The sequence below is a fragment of the Pyrgilauda ruficollis genome, unplaced genomic scaffold (assembly GCF_017590135.1).
Source record: "Pyrgilauda ruficollis isolate IOZ18807 unplaced genomic scaffold, ASM1759013v1 scaffold59, whole genome shotgun sequence".
Lineage (NCBI taxonomy): Eukaryota > Metazoa > Chordata > Aves > Passeriformes > Passeridae > Pyrgilauda > Pyrgilauda ruficollis.
Window position 1 is genome coordinate 6,680,076 of NW_024527599.1, and position 16,028 is coordinate 6,696,103.

Consider the following 16,028-nt stretch of genomic DNA (forward strand, 5'->3'; position numbering starts at 1 on the left):
CTGTAATTATTATGGGAGCCAAGATATCGAGATAATAAGGAGACAGCCCTAAATAACTTGGGGGAATTACAGAAGGTAATAATGTACTGCACTACTGCCAGACAGGGTTAGACAGACAGAGTGGCTTTGGGTTTTGGCCTGCGTTCTGCATTGTGTTGAGGCTGCTCCAGCACTGCCAGACCGAGGGAGGAGTGTGAGGAGAGGGGCTGTGCAGGCTCCTGCCTTGGGCTGAACCTTCCTGGGCGCCACTGGGGGATCTGCAGCTCCTCACCCTCCTCATCCTGCAGCCTGGGGAGGCTCCAGCCCTGCCACACACCGAGTGCCACATTTCTGCCCTGAGCACAGAAATCTCTTCAGCTGCCCCCCTGCAGCATGACACCAGAGATGCAAAATAGGCAAAGGGTTACCAAAACCAAAAAAAACCCCAAGCAAAACTGTTGCTGTCTCTGAGGGAGGGAGTGTCAGCTCGGCTTTGCTGGTTATGGTAAACTGTTGTACACAAGCTACTATCCTCAAACAGGAATTTCTGTGCCAGAAAGTCCATGTAGTCTTGGAAAACAGATGGTGTGGGAGCGAGCTAATCAGGAGTGGTTGCCCTGCTGCATTTGTGTGTTGCCAGAAGAGTCAAGCCAAGCTCCCGTTGCTTTTTCACAGCCACCTTCAGCAGGGCAGGAGCAGCCCAGATTCTCCTGCCGAGGAAACGCCGGGCGCTGCCGGAGCGAGCTGCTTCCAGCTCCAGAGAGCTCAGGCTTGGGCAGCTCAGCACTGCGGTGTAGACATATCCTTTGGGTGTAATAACAATAGAAAGATGAGATATGTCCTTTTCAGAGGGTTTGGAGCAACAGGGTGTTAAGATAATACAGGCAATCAAGCTCAAAATATATCTGGTGGTGGTTTCTAACCCTGCTGGTATTTCTCCTCAGGGTTCAGTGTCTTAGAAGAGATCAGGGGTGTGTTTTAAAGTATGCAGAACCCACAACCAGGAGTAAAGACTTCCAAGGATCTTAACACTCATTTAGACAAACAGAAATCACCCCGTGCTACAAAGCTGCTCTGCAAACTGGGGGGCTGAACTCGTTTGGAAATTCAGCTTTTAGGTGCCATCGATTTGCTAATCATCAAGAGACGATCTCAGCATCTTTTTCAGCAAAGCAAATGCAATTTAAAGACACAAATCCACACTTATATTATTAAACTTAATGTTTCTGCTTTGCAAGGATATTCCAGCTCCAGAATGGGGATGCAGAGCTGTTATCCCTTCGGGCTGACTTCAGTCCTCAAAACTGAATCTTAAACAACAACCTCTTCACTTCTCCACTTAATCTTGGAGATGCAATAAAATATTCCGTGCCTTCCTTAAACAGAAGAAACCCCATGAGTTTCAGGTGTGTGAACACTGAAAATCCCAGTGAATTCCACTGAAGAGTCCCCTGTATAGCAGCACTTTCCAGGGACACTTCCTACCTCTCCTTTAATGCCCTTGTACTCAGTACCTGGAGGAGCGTAGCATGCTACTGCTAAGTGCTTTTAAATTAGGATTTTAAAAATTCTCCTGTGGTTGCCCCTGTTGATTACAAATCTGGGTTTTTCTCCCCCCAAGACCCAGTGTTTTGGCTCCAGCACCCTCATCAGTTCTAATTACTGTGCCCTTTTACATGGAAAATGTGATCAACTTCAGCTCCTCTGAGCTGCTTCATCCACCTGCACCTGTGGCTATGGAGGGAATGGCTCATGCTGGAAATTCTGACTCTATCAGAAAGGCAATTATTAATCCTAGGAACTGCATTAAAAATATCTCCCTTTTTATTAGCACTATTAAGAGAAGTCTTATTCTTGATGATCTGCTAATCGCTTGTCATGATAATTCCAATGTAAAGTATAAAAGCCCTTCTTTAGTTTGAGTCAAAATCATGTGTTTAAAGACACAGGAATATAGCTGATGAATTAATATGGATGACTGAGGGTAAATACTCCCAGGGTACATCTCTTCACTCCCTCTCTTCACTCTCTTTGAATCCTGTTTAATTCACACAGCAAAATGGCCATACACACTTTGGATTTCAGTGGGCTGTGCTGAGCACAAATGGCCTTTGCAAATCAAGAGTTTGAGCTGAGCTTGATGGGGTGTTGTGTGGCACTCTGCTGGTATCAGCCAACTCTGCCTGTCCTGCATCCTGCCACAGCTCACAGCAGGGCTGGGATTCTGCTGTGGCCTCAGGTTCAACAAAAATCTCTCCTGATGAGACCACGAGGAGCAACTCAAAAAGTTTTCTTGTTTAAATACCTGCTTTTGGTACTTCAAGTAAATCAAGGGTAAAAAGACAAAAGTTCGTGGTGTCTATTCACAAGAGGAGAGGGAGAACAGGAGCAGTTCCCAGGTCCTGCAGCAGCCCTGTAAGGCACTGCATGTTTGTCCTCCTCTGCAGCACCAGTTCAGAACCAGAGCCAGCAGTCCCTGGCCTAAGCCCTGTGCTCAGGTTAAACCTGGCCAGGGACCTGGGATGTCCAGATCAAGCATCACTTGTGACCTTGTTGACATTCCCACTGCCCTGCCTGTGTCTGCTGGGCTGTCCCAAGTCCCTGTGTGCATCCCATGTCCCTGAGGCTCCTAAATCTGCTCGCATGGAGCAGAGGTGGGGCACAACAGCCCCTTTTGCAGCCACCAGTTTTCCTGCCTCTGCTCCTGCCTGGGTGGCTCAGCAACCACAGCTCTCATCATTAGCAGCCACTGGTGGGTCCCAGATTTAGCCCTGTCACCACAAACCCTCTCTTTTGCTCCAGCTTTAGCAAGTGGCAACTCCCTTAATTACACATTTTCCTCTTCTCCACCCCAGCTACTGCACTCGGGGCTGGGGGAAGGCAGGGTAGAGCAAAAAGAAGGAATCAGAGCGGGAATCAAAGTTAAATGAAGAGCACTGTGGTCCATGCTGCTGGCTATAGCACAACTGTTCCCTGCAGCACGAGTTTAGCAGGAGCCCTGGCCAAGTGTGTTTTCCACTGGGGCTGCAGCTTAGGGCTGGATTTTGGGGCTTCCCCCACCTCTGTCCTTTTCTTCTTGCTCAGGGAGGCTTATAGTGTGATTCCCCTTCTCTGGCCTGGTTTGGGGTGAACCCAGCTTTGCCCTAAGCCTACTGTCATCTCCTCAGGCATCCTCCAGCCCTGGCCGGGGCTTTCCAGGTCCCTTGTTCCTCCTTGCTCCTCTTTCTCTTTCCTTTGCTGCCCTCTATCCCCCAGCCTTGCTCTGCTGCCAGGCACATAAACCTCGAATTTGCTGCATAGGCATAAAATCCTTTTTGCACATGGATAGGTCAAAAAGAAGTGTAGCAATTTGCTTGAACATGTGCACGGGCAGTATTAATGCAGATCAGTTGCAAGAAATAACGTAATACAGATTTGCCAACGTATGTATTGCATAAATGCTGACAGGTGCTGACAGAAGTGTGTGCGTAAACATTTAATAGCACTGTTAATTCATAGCACAACAGTTGCTGTTGGCATGGTTTGGAATTTATTATATTTTGCTATTTATTCCTAGTCAGCTTGTTGTCCATCATCCTCCCAGATGGCATGTCTGCCGCGATTCCTTCCTCCTCACATTTGCATGATGCTTTTCCTGGGAGGAAGGCAGGGTGGCTGAGAGCTCAAGTTGTGCTTGCAGGCTCCAAAGCCTCCTTTCTTGTTCAATATAAGCCCACTCAGTAACTGTGAAGAGTTCCCCTAATCTCTTTATATCTTAATTGCTCTCTGCGAATCGGGGGAAATAAATATTTCATTCCCTTATAGATGTGTTTCCCTATTCTGTTTTTCTTTTCTAATCTGTTCAGATCGCCGTGGTGAAAACCCAGCCCCACTGAATGCAAAGGCGAAACCACCACTGATTTCAGTCCAACAAAGATTCACCTTAAGTGACTCTGCCTAAAAGTCCAAGATAATCATCAAGGCTCCTTTTACAGTCCCCGTCGAAAGACACTGGCACCTCCAGCATCAATCCACCCTCCCTGTCTCAGACAGATACCTTGGGAAGGGATGAATGGCCCTCCAGAGGTGCCAGTTTCCCTCTCCATTCACCACAGCAGAAAGTTCAAACTCAAACTAACTTTTAGGTGGCTGTTTTTCAGTTGGGAGTGGCAGGGATGAGTCCTTGCATGGTTGTAGTCCTGCCTCTCTCCCAGAGTTGGGATGTTCCCTGCCACAAGTACTTACAGCTGGATCCACGCTGGTGTGAGATTTGTCCCTCAGGTATCCCCATGGGAACAACACCCCGGTGGCCTTGGACAGTGCCTGGCTCTGGCTGCAGGCTGGCACCCCTGTGTTCATCCATGGCAGTTTTCAGGAGCAGCAGGAGGAGGTGTATGGATACACTGAGCAGCCTTTAGCTGGGTATTGCCAAGGGAAAAACTGAACCAGCCCGTAGGTTTCTCATTTGGCTTTTCTCAGTGGAAAAACTGGACAATATCAAATGACAGGAACAGCTTTCCAAAAACATTTTCTTTCCAGCAGTGAGTGAGAGGAGCTTTTTCACTATTAGTCTCCAAAGGTACACAGTAATTGGTCGTGTTTCAGGTGTGAGGGGCAGTAAATGGGGTCTCTGTAGGTCTGATCATGGGGGTCTTCAGAAACATGGGAATAATGAATGGCCACGTGTGACAGCCTCTAGGACATGTTCCTCATTGTTTTCCCCCAAATTCAGGATGCAGCTTAGGAGGTGGCAATTACAAAGACAGTTTGATGGGATTCATTCCTTTAATTTCACCAGGAGCCCATAGGAACTGCAGTGTGGCCTGGTTGTGGCAGGCAGTGGTGCTGCCAGGCCAGGGTGGCCATAGGTGCTGAATCCCAGCCCTGAAAGCTGGTCGGGTGTCCTGCTGACAAGTGAGAGAGAGAGAAGTTTCTTGGCTTCAACAGTCACCACACAGGAAAAGTCAACACGGAGAAGAAAATAAAGCCCTTGTTCCTCTGAATTGTGAAAATTGTTTCCTCTGTGGGTGTAAATGGATGGGGGATATTCTGATTTATCAGGTAAGGATCTGCTCTAACGTGCAGTAAAAGCTTCAAGTTCTGGCTGTAAGTCAGGGGTTAGTCCTTTGGGTAGTCACAGAGGAGGTTTTGCAGGGGGATCAGAAGGTAGAGCCCTTGGGAACCCCAGGAAAAATAAACATAGCCCAAAAAGCTGTGAGAGATTGTGTGACAGCCTCTGGTGAATGAGAAGTGACTGAACACCAGGTTTTTCTCTTTCACAGCCATAAACCCAGGCTAAGGAGCCTGTCCATTACATCTCTGCTGTGGTATCACTCCCCGTGTTTGACACTGCTCACATGATCTACGAACTGGGGCCTGGTTTTGATTTAGCACTGTTTATTAACTGAGCAGTGCTGACATATTTTAGTGCAACATATAAAATCTAAGGCTTTTTCTTAAGCTGAGGAAATGAGGTTATGTGACATTGATCCAAAATGGAGGGGAGTATTTTAGGTTTCATGTTAACAGACAAGGGAGCAGAGACAGGGGAAATGCAGTTTTTCTCCTGTCCTCCCTGCCAAGTCCTCTGCAAATGGGGCAGAAACACCAGGTTTCAGTAAAGTCTGGTGCAGATTTAAAACCAGCTGCAAATGGCTTTTGATCATTTTGTCATGTGTGTGAAAGATTGTAAGAATCAGTTTAAAACCTAAATTGAGACAATAAGAAATTCAAAATAACGTCTGCTTGAGTTATTCAGCTCTGAAAAGAGCTGGACACGAATGTCCCATGACTACAGTGAAGGTACAAGATGTTGTCCCGATTAAATGGAAGAGGAAACTGAGGCCAGAAATGGGGAAATGGTGATTCAATGAGTAGAGAAGAGGTTGGCCCTTCAGATTTTAGGACCTTATGGAATCCCACCGGCACTGGGAATGTCGGCTAAGGATAACTGATTGAGGAAATCTAAAGCTTACTGGCACAAAATAGTGATCTGCAGACAGGCAATGACAGGCCATTAATAGGCCTGGTGATATGGATTTGCATTAACTTTTTGAGGTGTTTTGTAAGGCCCTTGGCTGCCTGTCAAAGCACTGAAGCTGGTGCATTGTTCCAGCACTGGAGTTGCTGCTGTTGGTGTGAGTCCAGAGATGCTGTGGTTGTGCAACGCTCCCAAGTCCTTGCTGTTCTCCTGATTACCTCCTGAATGGAAGTCCTTTCCTTGGTTTTGATAACAGCTATTAAATTTGGCTGCACCCACTCAACATTGCTGTGCTTCTCAGAAATAGGGCAGCAGTTGTGTAACTTCCATTCATCTGTCCATGCAGAGCAGTTAATTTCCATTATTGAGGTTTCCCAACATCATAAGAGAGTTGCTTTAATGGGGCTTATCTGTGATAACCAGTGCAAACTAGTGCAGGAAAATCTGTGAACAGAGCCAGCCCTGTTTAATTCAGCCTGGTGAGTGAACATTACACCATTACCTTCCACCAGCATCTCGGAGCTTCCTGCTCCTCCCACGCCTCTCCTGACCTCTGTCGTGGTGCTTGGAAACCCACTGGCTGTACTTTGGTCCCTGTTTCAGCTGCAGCTGCCTGTAAGAGGTTCCCACCATCAGTTACTCTGGGGTCTGAGCAAGCTGTGCTGTCATGCCACCAATTCCCTCCAGGAGGGTGGGGTTGCCCATTCTCCTCCTGCAGCCAGCCCAGAGCTCACTGGTGCATCTCCCCTGTCCCATCCCTTTAGTCTCCCCAAGAAGGAGGGCTGAAGGAGCTCACATTTTGCCCCATGTAATCTCACTGCTAGCTGACATTTCTCCTCCTCCTCCACTCATTTATCCCAAATCCCTTCCTTTTCAGATCCCTTCATTTCCTCCTGCTCTCGCTTTTTAAGCCTTCTCTTATGTGACTTAGTGTCTAGAACAGTTTCCCTCTGTACTTCTCTCCCCTTTCAAATCCTTCTTTAAACCACAGCCACTTCAGCAAGTCCTCCTTTTCAGAGCAGTAATCCCCAGTTATGCCAGAGCCCACAAACATTATCTGGTGTCATGTCAAGCCTGTGCACAGCCTCTGAGGGAGGCTGGGCAGGTTTCTGAGAGGGAACAGAGCTTCTAAATCCCTTTGAAATGGAACACAAATCATTCTCTTTGGTGTCAAAGCCCTGTTCTTGTCCCAGGGCAGGGCATGGGTGTGGATTTAGGGACAGGATGCAGCAGCACCATCCAGAGTGTGAGAGGTTTGTGTGGAACCACGATTCATTTGGACGTGTGAGTTAAGGGCACGTCCCCAGTGCTGAGATGGGCTGGTTTAGATGTGTCTTGTGGGGGTGGTTCTTGCTCAGTTGCTCATTTCCAGATGTGAATTTTGAGAGAGGCAGAGCTCAAAAGTGCTTTCTCCTGTTAGGAATCCCCCCATAGTCAGTCCCCATCTCTTTGTAAGTAACTGGGATTGCTCCCAATGGGATCAACAGCAGTAGCACTGTGGAAGCTTTGTTTTTGGTCACCAGCTGTGGAACAGGTTTGCTACCAGGGACATTCCCTCTATTCCCAGCGAGGCTGTTGCTGTGGGAGTCCTGTACAAAAGGTGACATTGAGCATCACGGAAATGTCAGGAATACTTAGCCTGCTGTGCTTCTCAAAGGGAAAGAGATGGGATTTAAGATGAGAGTAGTGTAGTCAGAAAGGGGTTTAGGCCAGGACTAGGCATGGGTGTGACTATGGGACAGCCTGTTGGTTGTTGTCTAGAGGGCAGAGCAGAGAAGTAATTCAGGTGATGGAGAGCCTGCTCCTACATCCCCAAAAAGCAGGGTGTTCACAGGGGCCCAGCAGTCCTGCACTGGGCTCATGAAAACCCTGTGGTAAAACCTCTGGGAGGGGGTTCACGGGTCTCAAGTCCTAAACATGTTGTGAGCAATTCCATTTGCTCCTCACGCTGTGATTTCATTCCCAGCATTGTTAGGAGCAGCCTGTGAGTGGATGGGACTCCTGTGGCTGCTCTGGTGCAGCTCCCAGGGGACTCTGCCTGATCAAAAGTGCTGCCCAAGATAATGTGAACTGTCAGTCATGGTTAGGCCTTAACAAGTGCTGGATTCAGCTCAGTTAGAAACCCACTCTAAGGGGGGAAAAACCCCTCCCATGGCCACGTCTGTCCAGTGGAGTAAAACACAAGTCCTGGGAAGGGGCTGTGGTCCACAGGCTGGCAGCAGCTCCCACTTGTGGGATACATTCTCCTCCTTTAGAAAGATGAAAGGTAAAAGAAGGAGGAAAGGCTATTCCCGATCAATTACCAAAATCATAAAATACAGAGAGAAGGAGAGAGGAAGAAACCAGCTGTAAATGTAAAAACCAGCACAAAAATCCAGTGGAGCTGGGGGTTAAACCCAAGTCTGCAAAGTGCAGTCAGTTCCCCTGTGGTGGGGGGCCAGGCTGGGGCTCAGCAGTGCCCCGGGAGCAGGGCAGGTCCTGGCAGCCCTGGGGACAGCAGGGTCACATCCCCTCCTGCTGCCACTGGGAGCACCTCAGAGCTCCCATGGAATCCCTGCCCTGGGCTGGGGTGGTGCAGGAGGAGGAGGAGGAGGATGGGTGGCTGGAGAGGATGAACACTGAGTGGGGACAGGCTTCCCACTCCAGCAGCCCTGGATTTATTTCTGTCCATTTGCTGCAAGTCACAATCCATTCTCTTCATTTTCATTCTTCCGTGCTGTGACACCCTTAAAATCCGTGGTACATTTAACTTTTTATTTCCATTTAATACCTTTTAAAGTGATCTAATGCAGACAGATTACAGACAGTGAGGGTAACTGTCCTTTGGTGGAAATACCCTGTTTAATAAAATATTGAGAGACAGACTGGCCCCTCCATGCATTAAAAAAGAAAGATATACTACATTTAGATGCTGTGGCAGTAAAACTTTATAGACTTATCAATTTTGGACAGTCATATTCTCCTGAAGTTTTCAAATCACCTTGCAAAGGCAGCCAGCTCTCCTGGTTTGGAAATCAGAACCAGTTGTTTTTGCAGTTTGCAGTATTTAATGTAGATCTATGTAAATTGCTAGGGGAGGGGGAGGAGAAGAGTTTGATCTTAAAATATAATTTGGATTGTTCTCATCTTTTCTTGTAAAGGCTGTTTTGATCATTTGTTGCCACCTCCCAGTTTTCAAACATCTCATTCTCAAAAAGTTCTGATACTTTTAAAGATAAGGATCAAAATTTATGTATTTTTGTCTCTTAGTTCTCATGCCTTTGACATTCAGGTTTGCAAACTTCCTCTATCAAAGAGTTTTAACATCTTTCCTTTTCCTTTCCTTTTTTTTTTTTAATTTTAATGAAAATTGACATTCTCATTTAATAATGTGACTCTAGGTGCCAAGATTTTCAGAAAAAATGCCAAATACCACAATACCTACAGGAATTTGCAACCTTATTATTAGTAATGGGCGCCTCTTGCTTCCCTTCAAGCCTCCTGAGATTTTGTTGTTTCATCTAAATCCACCCAAATTCTGTGATCTTTAAAAGTGGGAAGAGTGGAAAAGTACCTCCTCAAGAGAAGAACTGATTACAAAGCATGGATTTAATTTCCAGTTTAAAGCTCTTAAAACATCAAATATTTCCAGGTGTAAGGTTTGGTTGCCTGAAATGTTGTTTTTTCCCTTTTTTTTTTTTTTTTTTTTTTTTTTTTTTTTTTTTTTTTTTTTTTTTTGGTTTTTTTTGCTTTGCTGGTAGAATGAAGAATTTGATTTTACATTATATGCCTGGAAAAAATAAAGCATTTAATTTACATTTTACAAGGCAGTTATTGCAGGTTAATTAAATATCAATTGAGTGTTATAGGCCATATTAAGATTTATTAATAACCCAGCAGATAAATCTCCTTGGAATTCAATTAAATGAAAATCACATAAAAATATATGTGCAATTTTATTCATATAATACATAAAACTTGTGAATTATTGTGCAGCATTGTACAGTAAGTTGATTAATGGGAATTAATTGTTGAAATGGAGAAAAATCAATTTAAACTTCCTGTAGCAGCTATAAGAAGCTTGGTATTCTTGTCCCACACCCTTGGAAAGCTGAATCTGTGTCTGCACTTAGACTCTGCCATAGGATGAGTTGGAATAAATGTGCTTCCTCTCCTCTCACCTGCTTTAGCTCAGCATTTTGGGCTTGGAGAAAGGAATTAGTCACTGTTGCCAGCGTGTTCTGTGGAGTTAATTGTGCCGCTGGAGCTTTTAGAAGTGAAAAAAGGAGCAGGAAGGTGACACTGGTGGGTGTCCCTGGCACTGAGAGCACCCCTGGGCTTGTGCCCCGTGTCACAGGCAGGTCCCTGCTGGCCCCAGGGAGGATGAGGAGCTCTGGGGCTCTTTGACCCAGCAGATGTGGGAGATTTTTACCCTTTGGATGTTGCTCCCACTCTGTTCCAGTGCTCCCAAGGCAGTTCTGCCAGCCAGACTGCAGAGTAGTGTGGGGGGCTTTAACCAGTCTCAAGCTATGTCAAGGGAAATACAGGTTGGATATTAGGAAAAAGTTTTTTACAGAAAGGGTGATAAAGTGATAAAGTGCTGGAATGGCTGCCTGGGGAGGTGGTGGAGTCCCCATCCCTGGACGTGTTTAAAAGCAGCCTGGACGTGGCACTGGGTGCCAGGGTTTAGTTGAGGTGTTGGGGCTGGGTTGGACTCGATGATCTCGAAGGTCTCTTCCAACCCAGTGATTCTGTGAATTCCGTGAGTTCTGTGAACCAGGATTAGTGAGGGGCTCAAGGCCCTTTTTGGAAGAAAAACTTCCAGCATCTCACATGAGGTCCAGGAGCTTGTGAGAAATGCTACTCACTTTCAAAAATTTAAAAGGTTTATTAAAACCTTATCAAAAATACACCAGAAGACTGGATAGAGAAAATATTATGGTGCTGGGAGCAGAGGACTTTTCCCACACGTGCTCATCTCACAATGGAGGTTTCCATTATGGAAACAGCAAGGGTTCCCCACAAAGGGTCTTTTAACACCTTAGCACCTCCCAAAGTTCTGTCCCTCGACTCCTTCTGTGCTGTCCAGTAGAGGAGTTTATTTCCTTAAATCTTGACTGGAGCTCAGGTGCTGCCATAGTAATGAGCCGACCCTCCCAAATGTCCCAAACCCAGGCCAACCCCTGATAACAACACAAGTAAAACACAACTATAAATCTATAAAACTTCTCTTAACATATATACATGATATTTGCCTTTTAATTGTGAGACTCAACCATCACATTGCTCATCTATCACAGGCTGGACTTGGAAAATATCTTTCCAACCCTCGCAGGCCGATGGGGCCTGGCCTGTTGCCATCTGCTCCCTGTGCATCCTGAGTTAAACACTGTCAATATGAGATTATGTTCCAATTACAGGACCAGACCGACTGGTTTAACTCCTACCATGAATCTGTTTTGCTTTATTACCATGCCCTGACTCTGTGACTGATGTACCAGACACCAAAAGAGATGGGCTCTGCCCAGAGGGCTTTGTCTCACAGGAACACGCCGGGAGAAGACCGAACGTGGCAGAAAATGCAGATGAATGAGTAACTCAGTCGAGATTTTCTTTTTCATTTGGGGATTCTTTGCTTGGTTTTGTGTTTGGCTTGAGTTTTAATATTGCTAAATTTGCTTCCTTCAGACGTTGCACAAGAACAGAGACTTCCAGAGAAACTCAAACAGGGTTAGGCATGTGGCTCTTTGAAGTGTGCATGTTGGGGGTGAACACTCCTGGAGCACGGAAAACCAAGGGAGAACCCTGCTCCAGCTACACAACAGCTTCAGCTGAGCCATGGCCCATCCTGGGGAAGTTGAGCCATGTTGAAAATACAAGCAGGTGTCAGTCCTTGCTCATCCTCCCTGCTCCTGCAGCAGAGATTGCCTGCATCTGTCTCCTCTGTGCTTCAGCTCTGCTTCTCCCTGCAATAGTTGTCAGGGATATTAGCATTAAATACTTACTGCCTGGCTTAACTAAGGGGTAAGATAGGATTTAATTTGTATGGCTGAAATCCAATTATATAATGGAGCCCCTGGGGGAAGCAGTTATACCTGCTGAATCTCTTGGATGAGTAATTGTGCACAAAGGCTCCTCTCCAGAAGTAGAAACAGATCTGAAATATTTTTTCTTTTCTCTTTTTTTTTTTTCTTTTTTTTTTTTTTTGCTGCTCTTCTGCTTCCAAAAATGTCATTGAAAATAAACTGACAGGACAAACAGCTCTGAGTTTCCCACTAGCAAGGGCCATGTGAAATGATGTGTTCGGCTCTCGGCAGCGAAAGGCCCTCAATGTCAGGAAAGAATTGGATTACAAGGATTCCATACTCCAGTTTTATATCTGACTCAAAATGAGCCCTAACTCCTGCATCATGAGAAGGCCATTTGGCTCACTGGCCTCTTCTCTTCTTGCATGTAGTGCCAGGTTCTGGAGGTGTTGTTACAGACACGTGGTGATGATGAATCTGGGTAAAAGGAGCCCTTCTGTTTTCTTACCTTCAGCCTTAAGCATTGAAAAATCATATTCCTGCTTCACGCTGTTTACACAATGCACTGGAAGCTTTACCCTTGCATCCTGGGGTGGGAGGAGGAAGGAGAGGAGCAGGAATAACTAGAAAGGAAGGGAACGTGCCTGCTAAAGCCAGCCACTACACAGAGGCCAAACAGCATTTCTTTACTTGCCGTAGCTCCAGGGGATAAGGCAGCAGGCACATGTTTTTATAAGCTGAATTATACATTAATGAAAATCCCAGGAGATTCCTGTAAGAGTGGAGGCATTAGTGGCAGCTGGGACACTGGCCAAATTCCAGTGAAGGTAACTACACTGTTTCCCCATGGTCTCCCCTGCCACTTCAGTGAATCCTCTCTCAATTGTTTCGGCTCCAAGAGGCTCCGCAGCATCTCTGGGATGTACAGTTCTCTGGGATAACATTCTCACTTAAGGGATCTTGGTGGAATTTAAAAATAGGTCCTGTGAATGATGACAACATCCCTTCTGGCAAACAATTTTGCAACAACAGCTTTGAGGCAAACAAGCTGCAGAAAACTTGAGGAAAAGTTCCAAGAGGGAAGAACAAAAAGTTCAGTAGAGGAGTTTATTTCCTTAAATCTTGATTGGAGCTCAGGTGCTGCCATAGTAATGAGCCGACCCTCCCAAATGTCCCAAACCCAGGCCAACCCCTGATAACAACACAAGTAAAACACAACTATAAATCTATAAAACTTCTCTTAACATATATACATGATATTTGCCTTTTAATTGTGAGACTCAACCATCACATTGCTCATCTATCACAGGCTGGACTTGGAAAATATCTTTCCAACCCTCGCAGGCCGATGGGGCCTGGCCTGGTGCCATCTGCTCCCTGTGCATCCTGAGTTAAACACTGTCAATATGAGATTATGTTCCAATTACAGGACCAGACCGACTGGTTTAACTCCTACCATGAATCTGTTTTGCTTTATTACCATGCCCTGACTCTGTGACTGATGTACCAGACACCAAAAGAGATGGGCTCTGCCCAGAGGGCTTTGTCTCACAGGAACACGCCGGGAGAAGACCGAACGTGGCAGAAAATGCAGATGAATGAGTAACTCAGTCGAGATTTTCTTTTTCATTTGGGGATTCTTTGCTTGGTTTTGTGTTTGGCTTGAGTTTTAATATTGCTAAATTTGCTTCCTTCAGACGTTGCACAAGAACAGAGACTTCCAGAGAAACTCAAACAGGGTTAGGCATGTGGCTCTTTGAAGTGTGCATGTTGGGGGTGAACACTCCTGGAGCACGGAAAACCAAGGGAGAACCCTGCTCCAGCTACACAACAGCTTCAGCTGAGCCATGGCCCATCCTGGGGAAGTTGAGCCATGTTGAAAATACAAGCAGGTGTCAGTCCTTGCTCATCCTCCCTGCTCCTGCAGCAGAGATTGCCTGCATCTGTCTCCTCTGTGCTTCAGCTCTGCTTCTCCCTGCAATAGTTGTCAGGGATATTAGCATTAAATACTTACTGCCTGGCTTAACTAAGGGGTAAGATAGGATTTAATTTGTATGGCTGAAATCCAATTATATAATGGAGCCCCTGGGGGAAGCAGTTATACCTGCTGAATCTCTTGGATGAGTAATTGTGCACAAAGGCTCCTCTCCAGAAGTAGAAACAGATCTGAAATATTTTTTCTTTTCTCTTTTTTTTTTTTTTTTTTTTCTGCTGCTGTTACATAATAAGGCTGAGACCCTGAAAAGAAAAGCCAATGACAACCCAATGCAGTAGAAAGAATTAAAGCATTGCCAGGGGAAAACAAGTTATAATCTGATAAAATCAAGGATCTAACAGGAAGTCTGCAGCAGCATTAGCTTGGAGGAGCCAAAAGGCAGGGCAGCCAAAGGAAGCTTACTCATCTTTTTGGAAAATAGCACAGAGGCTTTGCTGTCTAACTTTCCCCCCTATTTCTACCATGACCAGGGAAAGGGAATCCTCTGGTTGCTTTTGTCAAAGCTTGGGAGGTGAGTAGGTATTAAAAAGGCTGAGCAGCCAGCTAATTCAGATACATGTGAAAAATCCAGCACTTAACCACCTTTGAAAATCCCTTCTGCTTATCCTGCATGTCATCTGCACCCTGATAAGCATCAGAATCATAGGTGATGATGAGCAGGACAGGAACAAAAGCATGATGAGGTTCCCAGCAAGGTTTATGAAAGCAGGCAAGCTTGTAAGGCATTAATCTGGGGTAGTGCTGGGGCTTGACAACTCTCCCATCTGATATCTGCAGCAGCTCCAAATCCCACAAAGGAATTACGGGGGACTGGGACTGAAGGCATCAGCCTGTTGTGCTTGTGCAAGGCTCCTCAGAGGTCAGAGCGCCAAAATCCATTCTATTTTTAAAAACAAAAAGCAAACTTTTATTCTTTTCTAACGAGCTCTGAGTGGAAAAAAACAACTTCCTCAGTGTCTTTTATTCCAGAATTACACGCAGATAAAATTGTGACTGCTTCCAGCCAGGGGAGGGAAGGCCAGAATTCCCAGTGCCACAGAGTGAGGACAGAGCCCTCAGCCTCTGTCTGGGCAGGGATTTCAGCTCCTGCAGAACGCAGCTAAATCCTGGTGAGGCTCCACGAGGAGGGACCCGTTCCCAGCCTCGCAGCTCCACCCAGTGGCTCTTTTTTGGCAGGATAAATCCATAATTTCAGAGGCATCAAAACTTGTTGAGGCCAACACTGATGCACTGTGGTGATGCTCTGGGATGTGCATGAGGAATTGAGGTTGTCACATTCTTAAATTTGTCAACTACTGTTTGGGTAATGGCAAAAAAACTGCAAAGAGACTTGTAATGAATATATAAAAATCAGAAATCTTATTATCCCCTTTCTTAACCCCTCCCAGCACAAATGGAAGGGGGAAAATAGTAGGGAACTGGTAATTTACACAGTTCACCTTTTCAAATTCTGTGTGAGCAGATTGCAACAGTTTGGGCCAAACGTATTGTTATATGAGCTTAGTAATGAATTACCAAAACAACTGATTTCTGATCTGTTAGCTCATTTTGAAAAAGAATTCTCTTGTGAGTGTGAATTTAACTTGGCAGCTCTCACTGTATTGCTCCACTTTCCTTCCTGGGTAATTACCAGGACTAACAGGAAGCAAATTTTCATCATTTCTATCCAGGATGCCATGCTGAAACTTGCTGTTTCCAGGAGTATCAGGGCACTTGTAATTAAAATAAGCTTCTATTTGTGCATATGCACACTTTACTCCAAGAACACTCAAGAGATGGGTACAGATTCACAGAACACAGAAGTGTGACATTAACATTTTCGATTTGAGCCAGTATTGTAAAAATATCCCATTCCTCCAAGCTCAAGTGAAAACTGACATCTCAGTTGTGCATAATGTAGATTTACCAGCCTCTCTGCAAGTCTTAAAAATAGAGAAGCTGATAAACTGATAGAAACCACAGTTTTGCTGTGAATCTCCTGGAAGTGCCCGCCCCATCTGTGTGAGGAAAATATCATCTGTGAAATGCTGCTCCCAGATGGGCTGTGAGCTCCAGTGCCATGGAAGGAGTTGAAATGACCTCTTCCTCT